This window comes from Schistocerca serialis, chromosome 4 (genome assembly GCF_023864345.2).
Source record: "Schistocerca serialis cubense isolate TAMUIC-IGC-003099 chromosome 4, iqSchSeri2.2, whole genome shotgun sequence".
Classification (NCBI taxonomy): domain Eukaryota; kingdom Metazoa; phylum Arthropoda; class Insecta; order Orthoptera; family Acrididae; genus Schistocerca; species Schistocerca serialis.
The window spans coordinates 858,897,411-858,921,353 of NC_064641.1; the positions used below are offsets into that span (position 1 = coordinate 858,897,411).

At 41.4% G+C, this 23,943-nt stretch overlaps 1 long non-coding RNA gene across 1 annotated transcript in view; it reads left to right on the forward strand.

Moving 5' to 3' along the window:
- The first annotated feature begins 15,890 nt into the window (after nt 1-15,890).
- The window catches only part of LOC126475011 (uncharacterized), a 735,908-nt gene continuing 727,855 nt past the window's right edge, over nt 15,891-23,943 (forward strand). The window contains exon 1 of the long non-coding RNA XR_007586640.1: nt 15,891-16,476. This is a non-coding gene — a long non-coding RNA (uncharacterized LOC126475011). The remainder of the gene's footprint in view (nt 16,477-23,943) is intronic.

A 23,943-nucleotide genomic window follows, 5' to 3' on the forward strand; every position in this document is an offset into this window, starting at 1 on the left:
GCGGGTGGCTGGATGAAGCATGTATAATTGTGTCCGTGGCTGTTGGCTTTCTGAAGATGTCACAAGTGAGTTTATTGTTATCTCTCTTTATTGTTGTATCCAAGAAATGTATTTGCTTTTATGTTTCTTTTTCCATGGTGAACCGAATATTTTTACGTACATTGTTTATGTCTGTATGAAGTTTATCAATTTTCTCTGTTGGTTCATCTACCATACAGATTATATCATCCACATATCTGTACTAGTAAACAGTTTTGTATCCTTTCTTTGTGATGACTGCATCAAAGATTGTGATTATGTTTGCCAATGTTCCTGATATTGCGGATCCTATTGGAAGCCCATCTTCTTGTAAGTAAAATTCCTATTCAAATTGGGAGTAATTTTGGGATGTGATTGCTTTGAGGGTTTAATTATTTCATTAATATTGTCTGCTAGTATTTTGTCGTATGTCAGTAAGTTTTGTTCAATTAGTTTTATTGTGTCTGCAATGAGTACTGAGGTGTAGATATACTCTATGTCAAAAGAGATGAGTGATGCTGTTTGTGGGATATGTAAGTCTTTTATTTGTGTTATGAGTTCATTTGCATTTTTCACTGCTGTTCTTCATTTCATAATGTTGCATTATGATTTTGTTCATGTGTTTTTCCACATGGTATGATGCTGCATTCATGAAATTAATAGCAGGCCTCAATGGAATAAGTGGTTTGTGGACCTGGGTTGGCTTCTCAGTGTTGTTGCTTTTAGGTTCTTCTGTGTGATGTGTTTGTTTCTGTTTAACTGTCCGTATGTGTCTGATGTCCTTGGTGTTTTTTATGTATGTCTGGAAATGTGTTGTTGGACCAGATTTCAGTTTTATGATATTGTTTGAGGAGATGAAATCTTTAGTTTTTTCTATATATTGTTCTTTATTGATCAGTACTGCGCTGTTCCCTTTATTAGCTCTTGTGACTATGATGTTGACAGCTTGTAGTTCTTCTTTTAACTACTTAGTGGTGTCGTTTTCTGTTTAAAGTTTCCTGTTTTGCTCTTTCTTTGACATGGTGATTATTAGGTTTATTTCTTTCTTCAATAGTTCTCGTGTTAGCCCAATATTTGTAGTGTTATTTTCTTATTTCTCTTCCTCTGTTAGGATGCTTTCAGTTTCTACAATCAGATTATCGGTAGTTATCTATTTTTGTACTGATTTTGTGCTGAGCCGTTTTCTAATAGCAGTGTTTCTTTCTCTGTTAATTCTCTGTCTGTGAGATTTATTAGTTTTGGGTGAAATTTGTGGCGATTGGTGTGTTGCACTTGGTTGCGCTTTTCTTTCTGTTTTTTTTCTGTTAGTGAGTTTCCGATTTTTCGTTTGTGTTTGTTCTGTGTATATCGCAGTGTTCTTGCAGTGATGTGTACGATTTTTTGTATTATGTTGATCAATTAGTTGTATAGACGGAACACAAGTCCACAAATAGTATACAGTATGAACAAGAACCAGAAGGGAACAATTGGAATGGAAGTGCAAGAATGAAGTGCTCACTTTAAAAAGAGTCTAAGACAGGCTTGTAGTCTTCAGATCAATCAATACATTGAAGTGGCCATAGAAAAGTTGAAGAGGGTGACTAAAATTCAGGATGAATGGATACGAGTGGTAACATTCGCTGATGACATTGTACCATCAATGAAAGTGAAGCAGAAAATGAGTGTTTAATGTAATGAACTGCCGAATGTGTGCACAATGTGGATTAACAGTATACCGAAAAGAGATGAAGTTAATGCGAAGTAGCAGAAATAAGAACTGCAAGAACCTTAACATCAGAACTGGAGACCACGAAGTAGACGAAATTAAGGAATTCTGCTACCTTCCAAGCAAAGTAGCACAAGACAGATGAAGTATGGAGGACATAAGAACAGAATAGTACAGGCGAAGAGGGCATTCCTGGGCAAGAGATATCTCTTAGTATCGAACATCGGCCTTAAGCCGAAGAAGAAATTTCTCAGACTGTACATTTGCATTGTATGGGAGTGAATGATGGTTTGCGAGAAAAAGAGAAAAGAGGAAAATCGAAGTCTTTGAGTTGCGGTGCTACAGAAGGATGTTGAAAATCAGGCAGACTGGTAAGACATGGAATGAAGAGGTTCTCTGCAGAATCGACAAAGAAAGGAGGAACATATGGAAAATACTGACAAGAAGAAGGGACCGGTTGATAGCACGCGTGTTAAGACATCAGGGAATAACTTCCGTGGTAGCAGAGGGAACTGTAGAGGAAGACGCAGATTGAAACGCACTCAACAAATAATTGAGTGGTACTCTGAAATGAAGAGCTTGACACAAGGGAGCTATTGGTGGCAGGCTGCATCGAATCAGTGACAAGGCTGGTGACAAATAAAATGTATCTGTCCAGAAGAGATCGAGCAAATAAAATCAGATAACAGAGGTACACAAGCAGCCATTCTTTCCACGCTCCAAGCGTGAATGAAACGGGAAAAACCTTGATACGCAAATGGTAAACAGGTACTGCAATACTCTCTCCCACTTAAAAAAACGGTTCAAATGGCTCTGAGCACTATGGGACTCAACTATTGAGGTCATGTCCCCTAGAACATAGAACTGCTTAAACTAACTAACCTAAGGACATCACACACATCCATGCCCGAGGCAGGATTCGAACCTGCGACCGTAGCGGTCGCGCGGTTCCAGACTGTAGCGCCTAGAACCGCTCGGCCACTCCGGCCGGCTCTCCCACGTACTTCACAGTGGTTTGCAGCCTATATTTGCAATGTGCAGACGCAGAGTCTTTTCAAAAAAATTCCGGAACTTTATCTACAAAATTTTTCTACGCTTACGTTTAACTTATTGTGTACCGCTCCGAACGCCTTTTCCACTCCCGGAAGTAGTCTTGGTAAATCTCTTGCTGGATCGAGCGAAGCGCCGTCTGCGAATTTTCTTTTATGTCGTCTCTCGTTGCAGTTCTCCGTGCTTTCGACGGGGTCTTCAACTTTGGAAATAAAGAAGAGTAGTCCGCAGGGGGAAATAGCGATTTCGTTTTTTTTTTTTTTTTTTTTTTTTGCAATACTCACACACCAACAGGAATGAATGTGCGGGTGTGTTATCGTGATGCAAGAGCCAAGAGTTTTCTCGCCATATTTCAGGCCGTTTCCTTCTCACATTTTCTCGTAGAGGTCGCGATAGTGCCCTAGATTAACAGTTTGTCCCTGTAGCACGAATTCATGGTAAACTAACCCTTCAAAGTCAAATAAAACTATCAGCATGGCTTTGACATTTGACCTGAGAGCTGACGAGCTTTTTCTGGTATTGGAGAACCTTCCTCGATCCACTGTGAACGTTGAACCTTGTTCTCAACATCATAACCGTAGACCCACGTCTCAGCACTAGTTATGATTCTCTTCAGGAACATCTCGTTCTCTTTTGTTCGATCCAAAAGCTCTTCACAGATAGCGAGGCGAAGTCTTTCTTTTTCATGAGCCGAGGGGCGAAATTGGCGGCAACACGATGCATCCCAAGATACGGTGTCAGGATTTCATGACGTGATCCAACTGAAATGTTACATTCGTCTGCAATCTCTCGGACAGTTTTCGATTGGAACGCACAATTTCGTTGACGTTCCTTACACGAGCGTCGTCGGTAGTCGCCGAAGGGCGACTTGAACGTGGGTCATATTTAACTTCCGTCGGCCATTTTTAAACCGTGTGAACCATTCGTAACACCGAGTACAGCTTAAGTACCCGGCACCGTAGGCTTCCTGCATCGTTTGGTGTGTCTCTGTAAAGCTTTTCTTGAGCTTCACGTATAATTTAATGTAGACGCGTTGCTCCTCTAACTCTGCCATCTCGAAACTATCAAACTGTGCGACACGACGTTCTACTCAATACACCACTGACCAATAACAGACATACAACAACAAAACTTCCGGCCGTTACGCATCAAACACAGGAGTGTGCAAGGATGTTTTTCGCTCCAACGCACCATTGGCGCAAAAGTACGAATATTAGGGACTTTTCTTTAATAGAGTCATATAAAACATTATCGAACTTTTTGCCACGTCAGTTGATAAAACCTCGAGCTTTCGACGACTACCTCCATCGACTTCATCGGGAGCAACTGCCTGTCTAAACTGCTGCTATGGTGGCCTTACACAGTCTATAGACGGCTCGTAATTGGTCGATAATTACGTAATACTGTCGCAGATAGTGTCAACGTTTGTCGTGATGGCGCCACAGCTATATCTTACCTCGTCATCGTCGCCTTGTGAGAAATGCCGCACCGCCTGTCCAGAACTGGAGAGATCTGCAGATGCTCAACATAGTCTTACAAACAAACACAAAATATTGTTTGGCAAAACAGAATTTTTGTCCTAGGCTCCTACATATTGGGATTATGTAATTAAAGAGGCTGTAGCAATAAGAATGTGCGGTGAGAACTTCAACGGTCAGCGCATATGATATTTGCGCTGCATGGAAGGACATGTCGATGCAGAGAAGGGCCAGAGATATTCGTCGCAACGTTTACACTACAATGGGAGAGGTGGCACCACCAGCGCAAACACTGACACCATTTACGACAGCATTACGTAATTAGCGACCAATTGCAAGTCGTCTATGGGTTATATAAGGCCACCACAGCTCCAGTTTAGACAGCCAGTTGCTCCTGATGAAGTCTATAGAGGTAATCGTCGAAAGCTCGAGGTTTTATCAACTGACGTGGCAAAAAGTCCGAGAATGTTTTATACAACGGCACTGTCGGGAAAGATTTCGAGTTCATATTTCGAATAAGCTAATGCATCTTGTCAGTCTTCAGAGTCTGTAAACGTACACTGCATCACAAGATGAATTTTCGGTTTTTCTATTTCCATAGATCTACAGTTGTCGACGAGGATTGTTTTTTACCCGGAAAAGCTCCTCTCCACTTCACAGGACGTCGTAGGACCATATTTGAAAGCGGAGAGGTCACTGCAGGCCAGCTTCGTTTCATTGTCTTCAAATGTTATAACATTCCCAGAAAGACTATCATAAATTTTGCACATCGCAGAATATCCCTGATTCGGCTGGAGAATATTTTGTAATTTTTTGTCAGCCGCATGACAACGAGCTCAACCGATCTCGCTCGCCACGTGTTGCACAATATCCAGGGCGTCACACAGGCGAATACCAGGACCCTCCAGTCGTGTGATGGCTCTCGATACCACCGAACACTTGGTGTTGATGTATGTTTCCGACAAGGTATCTCTAAAACCCGCTTTCATCGCTACCGGGCTCTATTTTGGTGTAGTTACACCCGAAAGCGTTAAGCAAGAACCCCATCGCATATGAACATACTGACGGGGGGGGGGGGGGGGGGAGTCGAGGGGAGTGAAGATACTTAGGATTCCTTGAGCGTCTGCACCCGTATTTCTTGTCGCAGGAAATTAATTGGTCCACATCAGAGTAATATGATCGCATCTCTTCAGCAACTCTGTGTAAATCATGTTCAAGGCAAGGGAGGTACATCGTACTGGGGTAGAGAATCACAAGTCCCTTGGCTGCTTTAGCGGTATGAAGCACCATACTTTACTATAGCAGCAAAACATTCTCTCTGTTCACACCATCTGTCCACAGTATCTCCACAGAGCTGTCAAAAAGACTGGCAGTTGTCGTGTTGTCCACTATCTGGAGAACTTCACACGTCTGGAGGAACATTTCTGCCCGCGTATCAGATTTTAGAATACCAATAACATCTGCAACATAACGCCCACCCACATCTGTGGTTTCATCTAGACCCACCCACACATTTTAGTCAGCAACATTAACACGTATTTTGTTGAGCACCACTTCAAACGGATAAAGTTTGTGAGGGGCCTACTTGTACGTGAAGCCCGATTTTGTAATATAATTCGTGAAAAATGATCTGAAACGGTTGTCATAAGTAGAAGAGATTGTATCTTTGACACCACTGAACCAAAGATGCTGCCTGAGTGGCAGAATCAGTGATCTCTGGCCAGAATCGATTGTAAGTAGGAGCGCGCAGAGCGCAGTTTGCTGTTGCACTCTGTTATAAGTAGGATGAAAGACTTACAGCTAGCGGCTAGCTGTAGAATTTAGTTGTTGAAGTGGCGAATGGTATTGTTTATGCTCACAGCGAGCCAGTAAATGTTACGTCGTAGTTATTTCTATAAAAATGTAAAGTGTGATTTATCAATTTGTGAAGCTATGTGATTATCAAGAATTGACGCAATACTAATCGTTAACAATATTGATCATTGTGCATGGCAATTATAGAGGAGTAATGAATTTATACTGTAATTCAAAGGGAAAGCAACTGGAACAAATCTGTAAGGTAATGAAATTTTGTGTATTTAGTTGTAAGTATGCAGCAACGCAATATGTGGAATGTCTGAATTTTAACATACTGACCCTTGAATATACGACCCAAGTATTTACCATCAGATTTGATGCATAGGTTGAATAGGTATATTAAATGTGTAATATTTTGTGTGATTTTTAATCCTGACAGAGAAATTAAATTTTGGAATCTATTTTGTCAAACGATGTCAGACTTTTTCTCATGTAACAATCCAAGTATTTTTAATTGCGGCAGTAAGTGAGAACTGATTTTGCAGTTAACTTAAAACGTTTAATATCAGATTTCGTGAAGATGAAACTTTATTTTGAATACAAACTGAAGCATTCGGTCTTAGCATATCCCCTTACCAGTACCCCATCCTCTTCCACGTCGTGTTTATTTAAAACTGCTGAATATTTTTCTAAAGGAAATCGTTTTTCAATCACAATCAGTAAAATATTAATGTACTTGAATCAAAAAGGTACGAGAGTAATCCCTAAAAGTAATGCCTCCAGCATTTTTATAAGCACATGGATATGCTTATTTCTACAACTTGCTGTTCAGAAAGTTATGAACCTCTTGTTTCACCTCGTCGTCGGAACTGAATCGCTTTCCGGCCAAATGTTCTTTCAACCTAGGGAACTGGGCGCCAAGTCAGAACTATAGGGTGGGTGGGTGATTATGTTCCACTGAAACTGTTGCAGGAGAGCAACGGTTTGCCGTGCGATGTGTGGGCGAGCGTTGTCATGGAGAATGTGTACGCCATTGCTCAACGTTCTTCTTCTCCGGTTCTGAATTGCCCGTTTGAGTTTTTTCAGAGTCTCACATTACCTGTCAGCGTTAATTGTGGTTCCAGAGATTCAGCTCCGACGACGAGGTGAAAGAAGATGTTCATAACTTTCTGAACAGCATGGCCGCGAGCTGGTATGACGTGGGCATACAAAAACTGCCACAGCGTCTACAATAATGCATCGACAGAAATGATAATTATGTCTAAAAATAGGTAAATGTTCAAGCTGTAAACTGATGTAAACCACTGTACAAATAAACAGGTCTATGTACTTATAAAAAAATAGGAGACCTTACCTTTGGAATTACCCTCGTATTAATGTAAGTCTCAATGCAGGCAGCATTGCACAGTGCTGAGCCAATATCCAGTGTTTTCACTGAACATTTGTAAGGTTATTCATTTATCGGCCTATCTACTGATATTATTTGGATGAAGGTGTTTTACGGCCGGCATTGAACTTTGCTGTGTCAAGAGTGAATATTTTCTATGCCAACTGTGGAAAGAACAGCATACCAAGTTTACATCCGTTGTGACTCTAGAGCTAAGGAAAATGTATTTCTTTGTATATCGGCACAGGGAACTTTGCCAGTTTATTGCATAGGGCCATACAACCTGGTGCTCACGAGACTGGGTAAATTTCAGAGAGATTTATTTCATTATGGGCAATGCGTATTGGTTTTCCAGATTAACTTGTTTAATTTTTTTGGATCACAGTAAAACCCATTGAGACAGGTGTTACGATTAATAAAGGAAAACCCCCAGTTGGGAAACGGGGCCAAAATTAGTTGGTTACTGTCGAGTTGCAATTTACAGTTTCCTTATTGATTACTTCAACCATTAAAAGTCATTTCTTTATCACTTGACCAGGAACAGATCCAAAAAAGCTAGTAGGCATGAGTGCCTTTTCAAAAAAATTTGCTTTACAGTTAACGGCCATGCCATTTTACTTAAAACCGACTTTGATAAAAATTTGATAACAAATCAAAATTTTCCAAGTAATGAAGTTAAAAACTTTACTTTACCGTTAATAGCCAAGCCATTTTACTTAAAACAGACTTTGATAAAGCATTTAATTACAAAATTAAAACTTTCCAAGTAATGAAACAAAAAAAAAACAATTTGCATACAGTTTCGCTACCGAACATGTAGGGAGCCAACTTATTTTAAACTTTGGCACAACAAGATATTAAATTACAAGGGCTCACTAACAGGAAGGCAGAACTAGGATTTTCAAAGGATGCCAAGTAGATTAAAACAATCAAAGTAAAGACACAGTCATTCACCTTTTACAATAACTAACAGTTTTAAAGCCACGTAATTTTAAAAACCCATCAATAAAAGGCAAACTTAACCTTTTTAAACAGTGGCCAAAAACAGTCAGAGTAAAATACAACCATTTAACATTTTACAATAACTATCAACTTTAATACCATGTCCCGCCACCAAAATGCCCTGGGATAGAAATAATTAACCGACCGGGTGTAAGGGCGGCCACAATTGTCTTCCGAAGGATGCTCAGGCTAGAAGCGGAGTAACAGACCCACAACGCCTCACATACAGCAATCACATCGACCTCACGCGAGGCCAGGGGAGGAGGAGGAATCAAATAATGAACCATAATTCCCGCCCAAAAATACACTTCCTCCGAGGCAGTACTAATAAGAAGCCAAAAGATCACGGTCTATAATTACACCAGCGACAGGGACAGGAAATCCGAACGCAGGAGGCCACAAGGCAGAAAAAAATGTAATCTAAAACAATAATCACTGCCCAAAAATACACTTTCTACCGAGCAGTGCTAATAAGAAGCGCAAAAGATCACTCGCTATCTATACACCGGCGACAGGGACGGGAAACCCGAACGAAGGAGGCCACAAGGCAGAAAAGACGCTGGTTGCAGAAACCAAAATTCTTCAAGTAACATCTAAACCTTTAACCAACTTAACTTGCAGTTTTTCAAAGAAGCAGCAGGTGAACTCCGATGCAAAGGCTCCTCACACCCGACCGTGTCCACGTCGCCAGCGTCCCCAACTGGGCACAGCCACGCAGCCACGCGCTCTGTCGCCGGGGCCCTCGTCTTCTGTGCAACCACGGCAGCGAAATACCACTCCTCAGGTTAGGCGAGTTACTACCCCATCATTCCCACCTCCAGACTGAAAATTTAAAAGACATCCGTTGCCGCTCCCACCAAGTAGTGACTCGGAACCACAGCCGTGGCTCCCTGGCGCTCACAGCAAGAGCTTACAGCCTTGTCCCGTCAACTCGGCCCACTCGTCTCGCACGGCCAAGATAGACCACGCGGCTTCTCGGAACAACAGCCAACTCTCCATCGCCACGCCACGCTGCAGTCTCCTCGTACGACATTCTCTAATTCCCGATTTCAAAAACCGACCGACCGACTCGTCACCGCTAGGCAACCAGCCGGTCATCCCCCCAGAGATCTTATTCCCTTACACAAGGCTAACAGGAAGCAGCGACTCGAAGATCGGTAAGACCAGACACGCCATGGAGGTAAGAATAGAGGGAGACGCCGTGACGTCACAGCTGTGAAGCTATGTGAAGCCGAGGGTAGCCATCTCAATCCGACCAAAACATTGCTGCTGTAAGCTTGTGTGCATAGGCTTGTCGCTCGCTTTTGGAAGGATTTTGCGCTATTATGGTGACTTGTGTGGTGTTCGGATGTACGAATCGTTCTGATTGTGATGCGAAATCAAAGGGAATAACATTTCGTGTGTAAGTTGTCTCGTTAAGTGTGATTTTACAACTTCATTGTGAATGAACGTGTGCTACATCGGTACTCGCACTATAGCGTGTTTTTCTCCTGTATGATTTTAGATTTCCTAAAAATGAAAGTCGGAAAGCTATGTGGGAGAATGCCGTGAGGAGGAAGAATTGGCGTGCGTCTAAATGGAGCACTATATGTTCTCAACATTTCCGAGAAGAGGACATAGACCGAACTTCCCTTTCAACAATAAGGCTCCGAGAAAATGCTGTACCATCAGTTTTCCCTACACATCCAAAACATTTGCAAAAGGTATGTTAATTCAAAGAATTAAATTCCTAGTTTTCAAGTTCACGTTTCAGTATGATACGTACGTATCGTCGATAGAAGTGTTGAGTAACTCACTTTGTCTTCATCATGTACCAAATTAAAAGGTAACACTACATTAACTGGCGTAGAGTATAGGCCTAAACAGGACACTGTGTAGATTTGCCATTCTATGTACCGTATTTCAGTAAATATTGGTGGTAATGAACAGTGTTTCCCAATAATGTAACGTAACTGAAATGTCCCAGTACGTATTACAAACAAGATGTATTTATGGGGCTTTGGAGGGAGAGTATAGCTAACTTAGTTTTCAGTTTCTATTATTTAGTTTGTGATACACGTTTATTACTGAATTAACAAAATTGTATCGTTTACACTGAAGGCTAGCTATTCGTAATATTACATTAAAAACTATTTTTAATCAGAAGAAACGCGGAATTTCGTCTTTACGAGATTTTATTTTAAACAAAAACTTTGAAACAACCAATCTGATGACGTTACATGCGTATATGGTGCAATTAGCGACTGCAATACACGCAGCGCTATAGCACACTGGCAATGTTTTGGTCAGAGTGTCATGGCAGCGAGCCACGCCCCCATGGCTTCAAAACGTAGTACGGCTGGGATACGTAGCGCCATCTCCCCTTATTCTTACCTCCATGAGACACGCCACCAGAGGGGAATCTCAGCAGAATCGTACGCAGCATAACGATAAATATGGAAGAATCGATTAACGATTGAATGGAAGGACTCAGAACAATCTTTACAGCGCGATGTATGTTGAGAGCCGACACACGGCTCACCCATTAAGCACACCATTTGCTCAGCAACACATCACACAGTATATTTGCATAACACAAACATTACGCTTTTCATATGCATTGGCAAACAAACACATAATTTTTTTAAGAACGTTACACATTTAGAAAGAACGTTACAAGTTCCTTCTCAGTGTAGATTCATCTGGAACTACGTCTTCGGCCTGGAATCTAATTGACTGGAGCGGAATTGTCTTCAGTGATGACTCCCGTTTCGAAATGGGCCCCGAAGACCAACGAAGAGGCGTCTTCGGACGCCCCGGACCGCGGTGGGATATCAACCTCACTGTCGCCGCCATACGGCCCAACAACCAGGACCCTGTGGTTGTCATCCGCGACATCGTTACAACACAGCAGTACGTCGACGATATTCTACCCCCACACCTTGTTGCCCTTCATGGCAAGCCACATTTCAGCAAGATAATGCCCGTCCGCCCACGGCGAGAGTTTCTACTGCTTGTCTTCGTCTTTGTTAAAGCCTACCATGGCCAAGAACGTCGCCGGATCTCTCCCAAGTTGAGAATGTTCGAAGCATTATGGGCAGGGCTTTCCAGCGCTCTCACGTTCTAAACGATCTAAAGCGCCAGTTCGGGCAGAATTTGGCACGATCTCCCTCAGGGGGACGTGCCCAACTCGGTCAGTCAGTGCCAAGACGAACAACTGCTTGCGTAGGGGCCACAGGTGGACGAACGCGTTACTGACTTGCTCAACTTGTGAAGCTATTTCTCTTAAAGCAATGGTCCGGTTTTTGTAAAAATTGTATTCATGTGTTTGAGAGCACATGTAGACCAAGTCTTCGATGATTTCCGTCCCATTCGGATAAATACTACGTGGTGAGACGTCTTTTTTTTCGAGAGTATTTTATTTCAAGGTGAGGTGGATGACGCATTTGCAAAATTTATGAATGTATTTACTATAGCAAAATTTTTTTCGTACTTCGGGCAGTACTTAAGGATTTTTGATTGGTTTTAAAAGATTGATAACTGGGGCTACATTATAAATTTCTTAAGTAAATAAACAATTACTTTTTTATTTTAACTTATTAGAGTTCATTTTATCCTTTCCCGCTGGTTTTCACCCATCACCGATAATTCTCTTGCGGCAAATTCTGAGGTGACGTGAACAGAAAGCATATGAGGTACATTGTCTAACTGTTTCGTGACATAATCACCTGGTTTTTTCCGGCCACGGTGGACGAGCGGTTCTAGGCGCTTCAATTCGGAACCGCGCGACCGCTACGTTCGCAGGTTCGAATCCTGTGCCTCGGCCATGGATGTGTGTGATGTCCTTAGGTTAGTTAGGTTTAAGTAGTTCTAAGTTCTAGGGGACTAATGACCTCAGATGTTAAGTCCCATAGTGTTAAGAGCCATTTTTGAACCTGGTTTTTGAGCATATAATGTCACCCGTCTTTTTTTTCCGCAAGAAACATTTATCGCCGTTCGTGAATTTTCTTTGAATTCCTTTACTTAATATATTTTTAGAATGTCACTCATCCTTGCAAATACTGTACGTGGCACTGAACTTGTACCACTTTTTAACCGGTTACGTGATTTCTTCCATTCCCACGCCAGTGAGAGTTTCGGTATTTCGATTCAGACACAATTCACTATTAAGGAAATGCTTATGCATAAACATGGACTGCAAACTGAACTAAAAGCCGCGTATTAGCCATCAGTTCAAAGCAAGTATTGGAACGACAATAACAGTGAAGTCAGGTGGTAACAGAGAACAGCCAATAATAATAATTTAACAACGCATAGCAGCCAATAATAATAATAATTGAACAATGCCCAAACGATCAAATGTTTGTGATTAGAAACGAATGCGTCTACGATCAGACGATTCCAACGACCTGTTGGCTCACCCAGCTGCCCACGGGAGGAGTGGACGGGGGGGGAGAGGTGGTATCAGATTGTTTACAGTGATGTTAAGAGAAAGGTTAGGCGTAACTGAGGAACTGAAGTACAAATGTGTGAATGTCATGCCTTGAACTAATATACCTCATATTTTTCAAAGTCTGTATAATGTAAGCAGGCCGGTGTGGCCGAGCGGTTCTAGGCGCTTCAGTCTGGAACCGCGTGACCGCTACGTTCGCAGGTTCGAATCCTGTCTCGGGCATGGATGTGTGTGATGCCCTTAGGTTAGTTAGGTTTAAGTACTTCTAAGTTCTAGGGGACTGATGACCTCAGATGTTAAGTCCCATAGTGCTCAGAGCCATTTGAACCATTTTTTGTATAACGTAAACACGTTTTAGTGCATGGGTATGTTTGTACATACGCTGCAGGAAGATAATTTTCTGCACAATACGTTACGTTTACCTTCCTCACAAATAAATGGCTGAATTAGGTGTTTAAGTCCTACATTCAGATCGTAATTGATTAAGAGGCAAGAGGCATAATCACAACTGCTAGTAAACCGGAAGGAAATTTATCGCAAAAATTTGGCAGTGTTCCTTCACTCTTCAAGAACACCTAAGTTAGGGGTTGTCCTCATTTTTCATCATAACATATGGTGTCCCGAAATTTAGTTTTTAAGTACATTTTACGAAATTCTTTAAGTTTTCCGAGATTTAAACTCAATTAAACGGAATACAACACAATAAAGTAACACGTTTTAGCATATTTCTCTAACCTCCATAGTCTCACAGTGCCAATTTATAAACAGGAACAGTAATTTATTTTGAGCAGCACTGTGGCTGGAGAGTAGTTATATTGTTGTAACAGTTCCAGGCGTTGCAACTTGAGAAGCGTTATTGTCGCGCCACTTAACCACTGTATTTGTCAAAATAGGGTAATTGTTGATGCTACGTCAGACAAGGGGACCAGTGGGTTCTCGTATTAGTCGTGTTGTTGCCATTGTACTGCAAAATACAATGCCGAAACGAGTCTGCAAAATTCAGTGGAATTTTATCATGAAAGGTCGATGTGATTACGAAGCAGTGTATGGAACTGTTTTTCAGTATCATTCATGGTGTGCGTTCTGACATGGTTGATCAGTTCATGTCAGAGGAACACATTAACGGATTTAGTGCACCGGGCTGTAGGAAAACTCTACAAAATAATTTTGTAAATCCTCAAACTAGTGAAGACATCAAAGGTCGAACAATCGGAAAGAAGAACCAGCCCCATTCACAAGCGCACAGTAATACTGAAAGTCTTTGTTAATTTTATTTCATTAAAAATTTCATGACTATAATATTCTGAAACACCATACTAAATTTGTTTCTTGTTGTGTATATTAAATGTCATTTATTAAAGAAAACTGCAGAAATAAATCAGAGTAAATTTGTTTTTACACTTTTTACTAATAGTTAATAGGCTATCACTTGGTTAACATTAGTATTACAAATTTAAAAAAAAACCTGTGTTCATTTTGAGGTTTCTCCTGTTTGCTCCAAAAATGATTTGGCCACCATACCCTATCGGAACTTTTATGCTTAACTTCGTGCAGCCAACGATACATAAGCTTAATTAATTTCGAGTTAATTGCATCTAAATGAACTTAATCCACAGCTATATATTAATAAGTTTAAAATTGTTAAAAAGACTGGTTTGACAAGGAATGAGTGGATTGCTCAGCAGACAGAAACACTAAAGTGTGGTATTTACTGAAAGAACGAATACATTGTTCAATAGACAGGAAAATTACGGACTGGTTTCATTTTAAAAAAGAAGAATGAGTAATTTAGTTAATATGCAAAGCTACAACGGACTGAATAAAATGTTTTCGTTCGGTTTCCCCATAGACTGGTTTCACTCCAAAGAAATGATTGAATAACAATCCGACCATTTCGTAAAAATACGAGTGATGTAATCTATTTTTTATTCTCTTGCATAAAAAGACTGTTTTCACAAAAAAGAACGAATTAATTGTTCAACCATTACGTAAAACAACAACCGAAGAAGTCGATTGTTTTCCAACAATCGACTGAATCGATTATTTATATTCCATTTTTCCCATCACTGGTAACTCACATACCACAGTCTAATATACTTTGCTTCTTTCTGCAGCTGCAATGAGAATCTGTGGTTGACAACTTCTTGTAAACACACAACTTTCTACATAAGCGAAACTGCTGAGCTGCAGAACCGGCAGCCCATCATCATCGAAATGGAGAAAAATTAAGCAAGACCATATTGTTGAGGAAACGGCAGTTGACTATTTTCATCTTCTCGCTCCGCCATAAACTCAGAAGCATTCACCCGTAGCGCCACTGTCGTTTTCAGTTTCTCCGTAGACGGGTGTTCACAGTAATTGCTTGTAGACATCGATGCATGGAGACATTAAAGCGGGAGGATAATGGTCTCCGGAACGAGTTTCCGTGCCGCGCGTTAGAATGCCAACCGGCGGAGCGCTTTACGGTGGTCGCTCGCCGCCGGTTGTTTGGGTACATTCCTGACTAAAAAAAGCAGCTGCGTCCAGTCAATAAAGCACTCCGTCTCTCTCTCCCTCCCCCCTGCCCCACCCCCCTTCCCCACCCGTTCCCCATATCTCTGTCCACATTTTTCAGTAGCAAAGCGAATCGGAAACAAAGAACAAAAAGGAGCTGGCTGGCGTGGCGCAGGCGGAGGAGAAAAAGTGAAAAAAAAAGGCAGCACGCCTGAAGTATCCGTCAACCGGCTCCGCCGTGTGGGAAAGAGTTGGAACGAGCTGCTTGGGAGAACAGAGTTGGAGGGGGTAAGAAAGAGAGAGAGAGAGAGAGACAGACAGAAAGTGAGAGGGGGGTGGGTGGTGTGAGAGGGAGAGGGCGGTGATTTTTTGTCGCAGTTGTTGGCAGCGCATCGCTGCTGCGGAATGCAAGGCAGGCTCTAGTCGCCGGGCAGCGAGCGTAGTTCTCCGGGAGGCCGCGCGAGGCGCCACCGCTGCCGCTCGACTGCCACACGGTGCAGGCCGAGGCGAGTCCACCAGTCAGCAGCGAACAGCTGACGAGAGAGAGTCTAGGAGTCGGTGGCAGGCGTTGCGAACGCGGCTGCAGTGGAGGAGGAGGAGGGTAGCGACACAGTGCGTTTCGCGAGTTGGTGCGGCCGTCTCGCGCGAAAGTCGAAGCAGGAAGGCATCTCGCCACGTCACCCTGCGGTCGCACAAGCCCCAGAGATCGAGGCTGCGCGCGGCGGCGGCGGAGGAGTGGAAAGTGCGTGAGTGACGTCACAGTGCGTGTTTGTGTGCGAGCCAAGAGTGGTGGGGGCGCGCGCAGCGGCGAGGCCGAGAAATACTATTACCTCTCCTCCTGCTACTACGCGTAGTACTACGGCCGACGGGTGGCCTGTGACAGCGCGGCGCAGTGCGGACAGAACCACTCGGCTCCTTTGTTCTGTGTCGCCGCCGACGACGGGGAGACAGTGAGGAGCGGGTGTCCGTGTGTGTCGTGTGCTCAGTGTGTAATATTTCTGAAGTAGAATAGAAGGCGTGAAGTGTGAACCGTCGTGAAAGTGAAAACACTGCCGCAGCAGCCGATCACAGGATTGGGCTGACGTCTCCGCTCCACGGCCCTACGAAACTGAAGGTCAGTGTCGTGTTTCTATTGTTTAATCGTAGAGAGCAGCAGCAATGATACGAGGAGACTACAGAATTCCAGGGCGAGAGATAAGATAAAGAGATAAAACAGCTGCGGGTTCTTGTCGAGTGCGAGCGCCGAGAAGTTCTTTCATTAAAAGTTGGGAGGCGAGGCGCGGTGCTTGACGGCAGAACGTTACGGTAATGAGAGACGCAGAGAGAGAGAAGCAAAGAGAGTGTGGCAGAGAGGAGAGGAACTTTTTTTTTTTTTCTCCCTCCGTCTCGGCTTTATCAAGCGCTGCGCCAGACTCCCTGTTACTACCCGGCAGATGCCGGCCTGCGATTGGCTGTAGCCACATCATCCTTGCTCTGTGTCAAACTGGTGGCAGAATGAAACGATGAGCTCAGAAACGAATGTGGGTCACCGCTTTCCGCGCTGGTACCAAGTGGATGTAAAGTTTCGTGGAAAGTGGCTTCCCTATACGTGCGCAGCTTGTGTGTGTGTGCTGTGAGAATTTTTAGAAAACTTCTAATTAAATAGCAGACAAGTTCCAAGTACAGCCGGAATTTAAAAGTTAAAAAATTTTTCTAAAGAATTTCTATGATTATATAAAAGCTTCCTGTTGCGGTGGTATGAAATGAAAATGCCGCTTTCAGATTTGACCTTCTACCATTTCGGGCAAAAGATTACTTCCTCAAAATTGTAAGAGCTGTCTTTTTGTTTCCTTTGTACCGCCTCGTTATTGATTACTATGTTACTTTTTGTCAGATACCATCTTTTTCTCTTGCAAATTCCGTGAAAAATGAAGGAAAGAGGTAGAACGTTCATTCTCAGTGGATAAACACTGGTATGTTGCAAAAGGCTCAACGAAGAAGTTGTCCCACTAGCAGTACATGTAGACACGGTATGTTTCAACGGAGGGGCGAATGCTTCAATTTTTAAACTTCGAATAAAAATAATTAATCTATCCGTATTGCTTTTCGGGCGTCAATTTATTAACTTTTTCACTTACTTACGTGACTGCATTTGCATACACTCGCCATTTCCTCATCATCCGTATCACTTCGAGGTTCTGGAATTTAATTTTAATTATACTCACTTACGCGATTTCGTTTCTGTACGTAAACACATGTGATTTCTTTCCGAAATAAACTCACGTATGCACAGTAATAATCCAGAAATCATTTTAACACCAAATGATGAACGTAGTGCGAAATTGTAACATTGCTAGACAAAGAGCTCACATCAAAATATGTTACAGCAGCTGTTTCATGAAATATATGTTGGTAAATACTATGACATATTGGCGAGATTTTTACAAACATTAATCATAAATAGAACTGCGCCTACTATGTGAAATATGTATTTATTTAATTGTAGATTATGCAGGAATTTCTTATGTTGCACATAAACAATGATACGGTGTCCTGTAGCATATTTTTTGTGTGCTACGTAAATATCGACAGCTTGTGTGCAATGTATAGAATATCTGTTTACTGCAAATTTCGAACGAAGGTCATGAAAAAACTTAAATTATCAGTATGTTGAAAGAAAACGGTTACTACCGATTTGCTCCAAAGTTAGATGGTTATGTAAAAAGAAAAAGCTTATGTCTCACCCCCAGCATTGTCTCAACGATTAAATTGAACACTGCATTTCATTTTGATTCTCTGATGAAACAGTCGTTTGTGTCTGCTATATCAACGGGGTGTGAGAAATTCCTCTTAATGCAGCGGTGAAACCATTGAAACCTCTGTTATTTACAACAAGCTGTTATGTCTTCCCATTTTATTTACAATTTGAACTAAAATATTACAATCTTACGACCTGGTAGAAACTCAAAATATTAACAAGGCTTAAACTTGTTTAAACCCTACCGAATAATCCATAATTTCTAGACGTAATATATTACTATTGCTTATTTCTAAAACAAATTCTTCCCAATGGAAATGGATTGAACATTATTCTAATAGGGTAAGTGTTACAAGCAAGTTGTTTCCTCGCAAAGTTATATGTCTTGCCAAAAAGACATTGGTACGTAAGGTACTAACTATTATGTAACCTTGTCAAACGAAGGTCTGTATTTTGAACCAACTCCATAATACGCCATGCCGTGCTAGTGTTTAATCGACAACATTTCTAAAAACACAGAGCCAGTATCTTCTCTAAAGACTTCTGTGTACCTTACACATGATCCACTAAGTAAGCTTAATGTTACAGTGTTTTTTATATAAAAATAAAGCCAGATACGAAAAAAACTACTTTCACAATTTGTAAAATACTCATTTTGAAAAATACTCATGTATTTACAAGGCAAGTGACGTTCAAGAATCAGAAACGAGATTTCTTTGATCGATAAAAGATGTATAGCACTTGAATCCGCCCCAGAAGTTAAATTTAAGACAACATGAGATACTAAAATGAAGAGATGAGAAGACTGAATTGTGATGTACTTTAATTTTGTAGCTTGGCGTAATTCACATCAGTCATCTTCATTCAGAATGTGGTCGGACTTTTTAAACTTAAATTAAATATAATTTTAATAATAGCTCTCGCAGCGGTATGTCACATGATATTCTTGTCGCCGCAATAGTTGTATATAAAATTGTTGATTATAAAATTTTTGGTGCCTAAGCTCGTAGAAAATGCAGTTATAAATTTATTTACTGCGTATGTCGTGTAGATAATCAAAAATTATAATATTGAAGAAAGACTGTACTATAGAGAAGTTAGAATGTAATGAAAAATTTGAGAATTGTGCGATATTTTCTTAAACGAACTGTAGTATCAAATACAATTGTAAAAAGTACCGTCAAAGTATACCAATCGCGAAGAAAACGTAGACCTCGACAAATCACAAAATTATATACTACTCATACCACCCATTATTCCAAGGCAAATTACAAATTTTTCTTTAAGACAGTAGCACTTAATCACACGACAAAAGCAGTCATTTTGAATACAAGGCAAGTCATGAGAAAAAAATCAGTACTCGAATAACACTTCCATTCTTGTTTAATATAACTCGTATTTATTGGCGAAATATCATGTGTTTTTATAGTCTGTACATGGTGTGTAATTTTCACTTCTGCAGTTGTGTTACGTGTATGTACAACATAAATACAGAGTAAATTTTAATTTTCATTAGTAATGAAAGGTTCTTATTTTCTACAGCACCATTCGACATTTGCGATATATACTTGGTATCGATACTGATTTTACAGTTATGGAAACCGAAATATATATACTTCTATCGGAAGACAACCTATATAATTATGTGCCAGAACTTAATCACCACAGTCCGTGAAACTAATGGAACAGTGACGTTATCAATGCCTGGAAACTGTGGCTGTAAGAGAGAACTTTTATTTATTCGTTTATTTTGTCTTTTGGAAAGAGAGAACTTAAGGTAAAACGAAGTAAATGAATAAAGTAAGATCTTCATTGACTGAAAGTGTCGGACCTAAAGCCGCTGAAACGAAGAACTAAACGGAACTTCTGCGCTTCATTGAGCACACTAATGGATGGGAGCACAGAAGTAAGAAAATGTTTGGAAGTCCAAGACTTGCAATTCTGAGGGTCGTGATGAAAACGCGGTTGAACTGTGTCTAGTCTCCGAAGGGAAATATCAGCAAAGCGTGCCCCGATCAATAGAAGTGACAACTGTTGCTGGCCATTGCCTGTTGTTTTGCGTGAAAACTGAAAGTAACTTGTGAAATAAAGTAACACGCGGTTTAGAACAGAAACGCACAGGCAGGTTCTTAAAGGAATGTTTGGATAGTACTCTAGCAAGTAGCAGGCAGGAAATGGCAACGCGCGATGGTTTAAGGGGCTCCGGAACGCCCTATACTTGCAATGTTAAAATAACGCTTATAAATTACATCTTTCCTCACAAAGTATTTGAGGTAGGAGGTTGAACTTTTTCCAGATTATTTATTGGAATATGGGCTACAACTTAACACAGGGATTTTACAAAATTTTAGTTGAGTTATTAAAGATGATTTTTTTTCAATTGTAATGAAAATTCACAACATTTTTTTGCAATTTTTTATTTATATATTCAAAAATATACAGTTTTGTGGAAAAAGGCTGTGTTAAATTATGCAGAAGGTACTGTGTAACATTTACTGAAAGTTTGAAACAAATATGTTTGGAAGATCCTTAGAAAACATGTAATTAGTATGAGAAAATAAAAGTTTTGGGAATCGAGCGACAAAGATTGGATTAACTTTTTAGTGCATTCCAGGTCCATAGGATGGATTATCTTCATCCTCTGCAAACTACTCCTCCAGCTTCCTCTTGTTCCTCCTCCTGTTTACTCTTGCTTGTATTTCTAGACTCTTTACAGCCCTGTCTGCAGCCCGAAGGCGTTCCTTGTCTAAAGCAAGCATCGCTCGTTGTTGTGTTCGTAGATTTTGCTACCATTTTCTTCAGTTGCAGTTACTGCAACACTGTACCAAAAGGTGGTCATGTATGAACACTTATCACTTTTCAGTTGTATTTCACTAGCAAGTCCTACGTGCTTTATTATGGAGATTTCCAGACCAACTTCACTACAATGAATACATCTTACACAGTTTGAAAAAATTCCTTTGAGAACCGACATATCAAATATTTCATTCACATCCGATTCGCCCATAAAACATTCATAGTTTTCACTCATTGAACCAAGCTTCTTCTGTGAAGTATTTTCTTTCCCACCTTGACTGCTATGGGCAGGTGTACTTGAGAGGTTAGGTTCACTCACTTGGTTATCGTCTTTATTGTTTACAGTAATAACACATACCTTTGGCTTTCCAACATTTCTCCTTTTCTTAAAAGCCTTCAGAGGATTTCTAATAACTTTACTTTTACTCATTATTATACTTCAACAAAACAGAGACTCAAGAAACAGAATTAATTACGAATATTTTCGAGATAACGCCAGAGTAAATAAGCATGAAACAATCGACAATCACACCAGCGATATATATTGAACCATCACAGGTTATCCACAACACATACTTTATCTCACATCACTAAAATGTACCTGATGAACACGGACGTTAATAATAACACCATTTGAGAGCAGTTTAACAGCGCCATAGTGGGTCACGCCCATGTAGAACACATTTCAAAAACAATTTAAAAATAGTTGTAGTCTTCGGAATTGAATAAATTATATATCTATTAAAAGGTAATAGTCTGCAGATTCAGAAAACGCTAAAAAGGAAAAATTGAACTTTTCATGATTTTGAGCCTTTCAGGAGCCCCTTAAACCAACTCGTGAGAGTTTTGTTTTGTATGGAGTACAAGAGGTGAGCCGAAAACTTCAAAATGTGATTAAAACAAAGCATTGGTTCCTGGACGAATACACATACTCCAGGTGAAGTCCTTAACGATTGTCTGAATGAATCCCAGAGGAATGTAAATTAGCTTTCTATGTAAGTTGGGTACCTCAAAAAGGAAATAAGACTTGCAAAAACTGTACGTGAATGTCATGTCCTCTCTAAGTAGGTTGTGTGGACGAATCTTAAAAGAATGAGTGTGTGTTAAACAGGTAGAATATTATTTGGGAAATGCTGTCACAAACAGCTAATAGAAAAATCAATAGCTTGTGGTAGAGGTTTCATGTCGGGTGATCTGGGTGGCCAAATCATTCGCTCGATTTGTACAGAACGTTCTTCAAACCAAGCGCGAACAATTGTGGCCCGGAGACGAGGCGCATTGTCATCCACAAAATTTCAATCGTTGTTTCGGAACATGGAGTGCATGAGTGGCCGAAAACGATCTTCAAGTAGCCGAACATAATCATTTCCAGCCAATGATCGATTCATTTGAACCAGAGGACGCAGTCCATTCCATGTAGCCGTCCATGGTGGCCGAGCGGTTCTAGGCGCTACAGCCTGGAACCGCGCGACCGCTACAGTCGTAGGTTCGAATCCTTCCTCGGGCATGGATGTGTGTGATGTCCTTAGGTTAGTTAGGTTTAAGTAGTTCAAAGTTCTAGGGGACTGATGACCACTGCAGTTGAGTCCCATAGTGCTCAGAGCCATTTGAACCATTTTTGAACCATTCCATTCCATGTAAACACAGCCCGCACCATTATGGAGCCACTACCACCTTCCACAGTGCCTTGTTAACATGTTAGGCCCTAGGTTTTGTGGGGTCTTCGCCTCACTCGAGCCCAACTGAAATCGGGATACGATCGCGTACGTTCCACATTGATTCCTGCGGTTAGGCACTGTTGCTCATCTGTTAACGCTAGCAAATCTATGCAGACGCTTTGCCTTGGTCGTTAAGTAAAGGCCGTCGCCCCTGCTGAGTGGAAATACCTGAAATTTGGAATTTCAGCCTACTCTTAACATTGTGGATCTCGGAACACTGAATTCCCTAACGACTTCCGAAATGCAATGTCCCGTGCGTCGAGATCCATTTACCATACAGCGTTCAGAGTTTCTTAATTACCGTCATGCGGTCAAAATCCTCATTCACATGCCTCACTTGAGTACAAATGATAGCTCCGCCAATGCACTACCCTTTTACAGGGTGTTTCAAAAATGACCGGTTTATTTGAAACGGCAATTAAAATGAAACGAGCAGCGATAGAAATACACCGTTTGTTGCAATATGCTTGGGACAACAGTACATTTTCAGGCGGGCAAACTTTCGAAATTACAGTAGTTACAATTTTCAACAACAGATGGCGCTGCGGTCGGGGAAACTCTATAGTACGATATTTTCCACATATCCACCATGCGTAGCAATAATATGGCGTAGTCTCTGAATGAAATTACCCGAAACCTTTGACAACGTGTCTGGCGGAATGGGTTCACATGCAGATGAGATGTACTGCTTCAGCTGTTCAGTTGTTTCTGGATTCTGGCGGTACACCTGGTCTTTCAAGTGTCCCCACAGAAAGAAGTCACAGGGGTTCATGTCTGGCGAATAGGGAGGCCAATCCACGCCGCCTCCTGTATGTTTCGGATAGCCCAAAGCAATCACACGATCATCGAAATATTCATTCAGGAAATTAAAGACGTCGGCCGTGCGATGTGGCCGGGCACCATCTTGCATAAACCACGAGGTGTTCGCAGTGTCGTCTAAGGCAGTTTGTACCGCCACAAATTCACGAAGAATGTCCAGATAGCGTGATGCAGTAATCGTTTCGGATCTGACAAATGGGCCAATGATTCCTTTGGAAGAAATGGCGGCCCAGACCAGTTCTTTTTGAGGATGCAGGGACGATGGGACTGCAACATGGGGCTTTTCGGTTCCCCATATGCGCCAGTTCTGTTTATTGACGAAGCCGTCCAGGTAAAAATAAGCTTCGTCAGTAAACCAAATGCTGCCCACATGCATATCGCCGTCATCAATCCTGTGCACCATATCGTTAGCGAATGTCTCTCGTGCAGCAATGGTAGCGGCGCTGAGGGGTTGCCGCGTTTGAATTTTGTATGGATAGAGGTGTAAACTCTGGCGCATGAGACGATACGT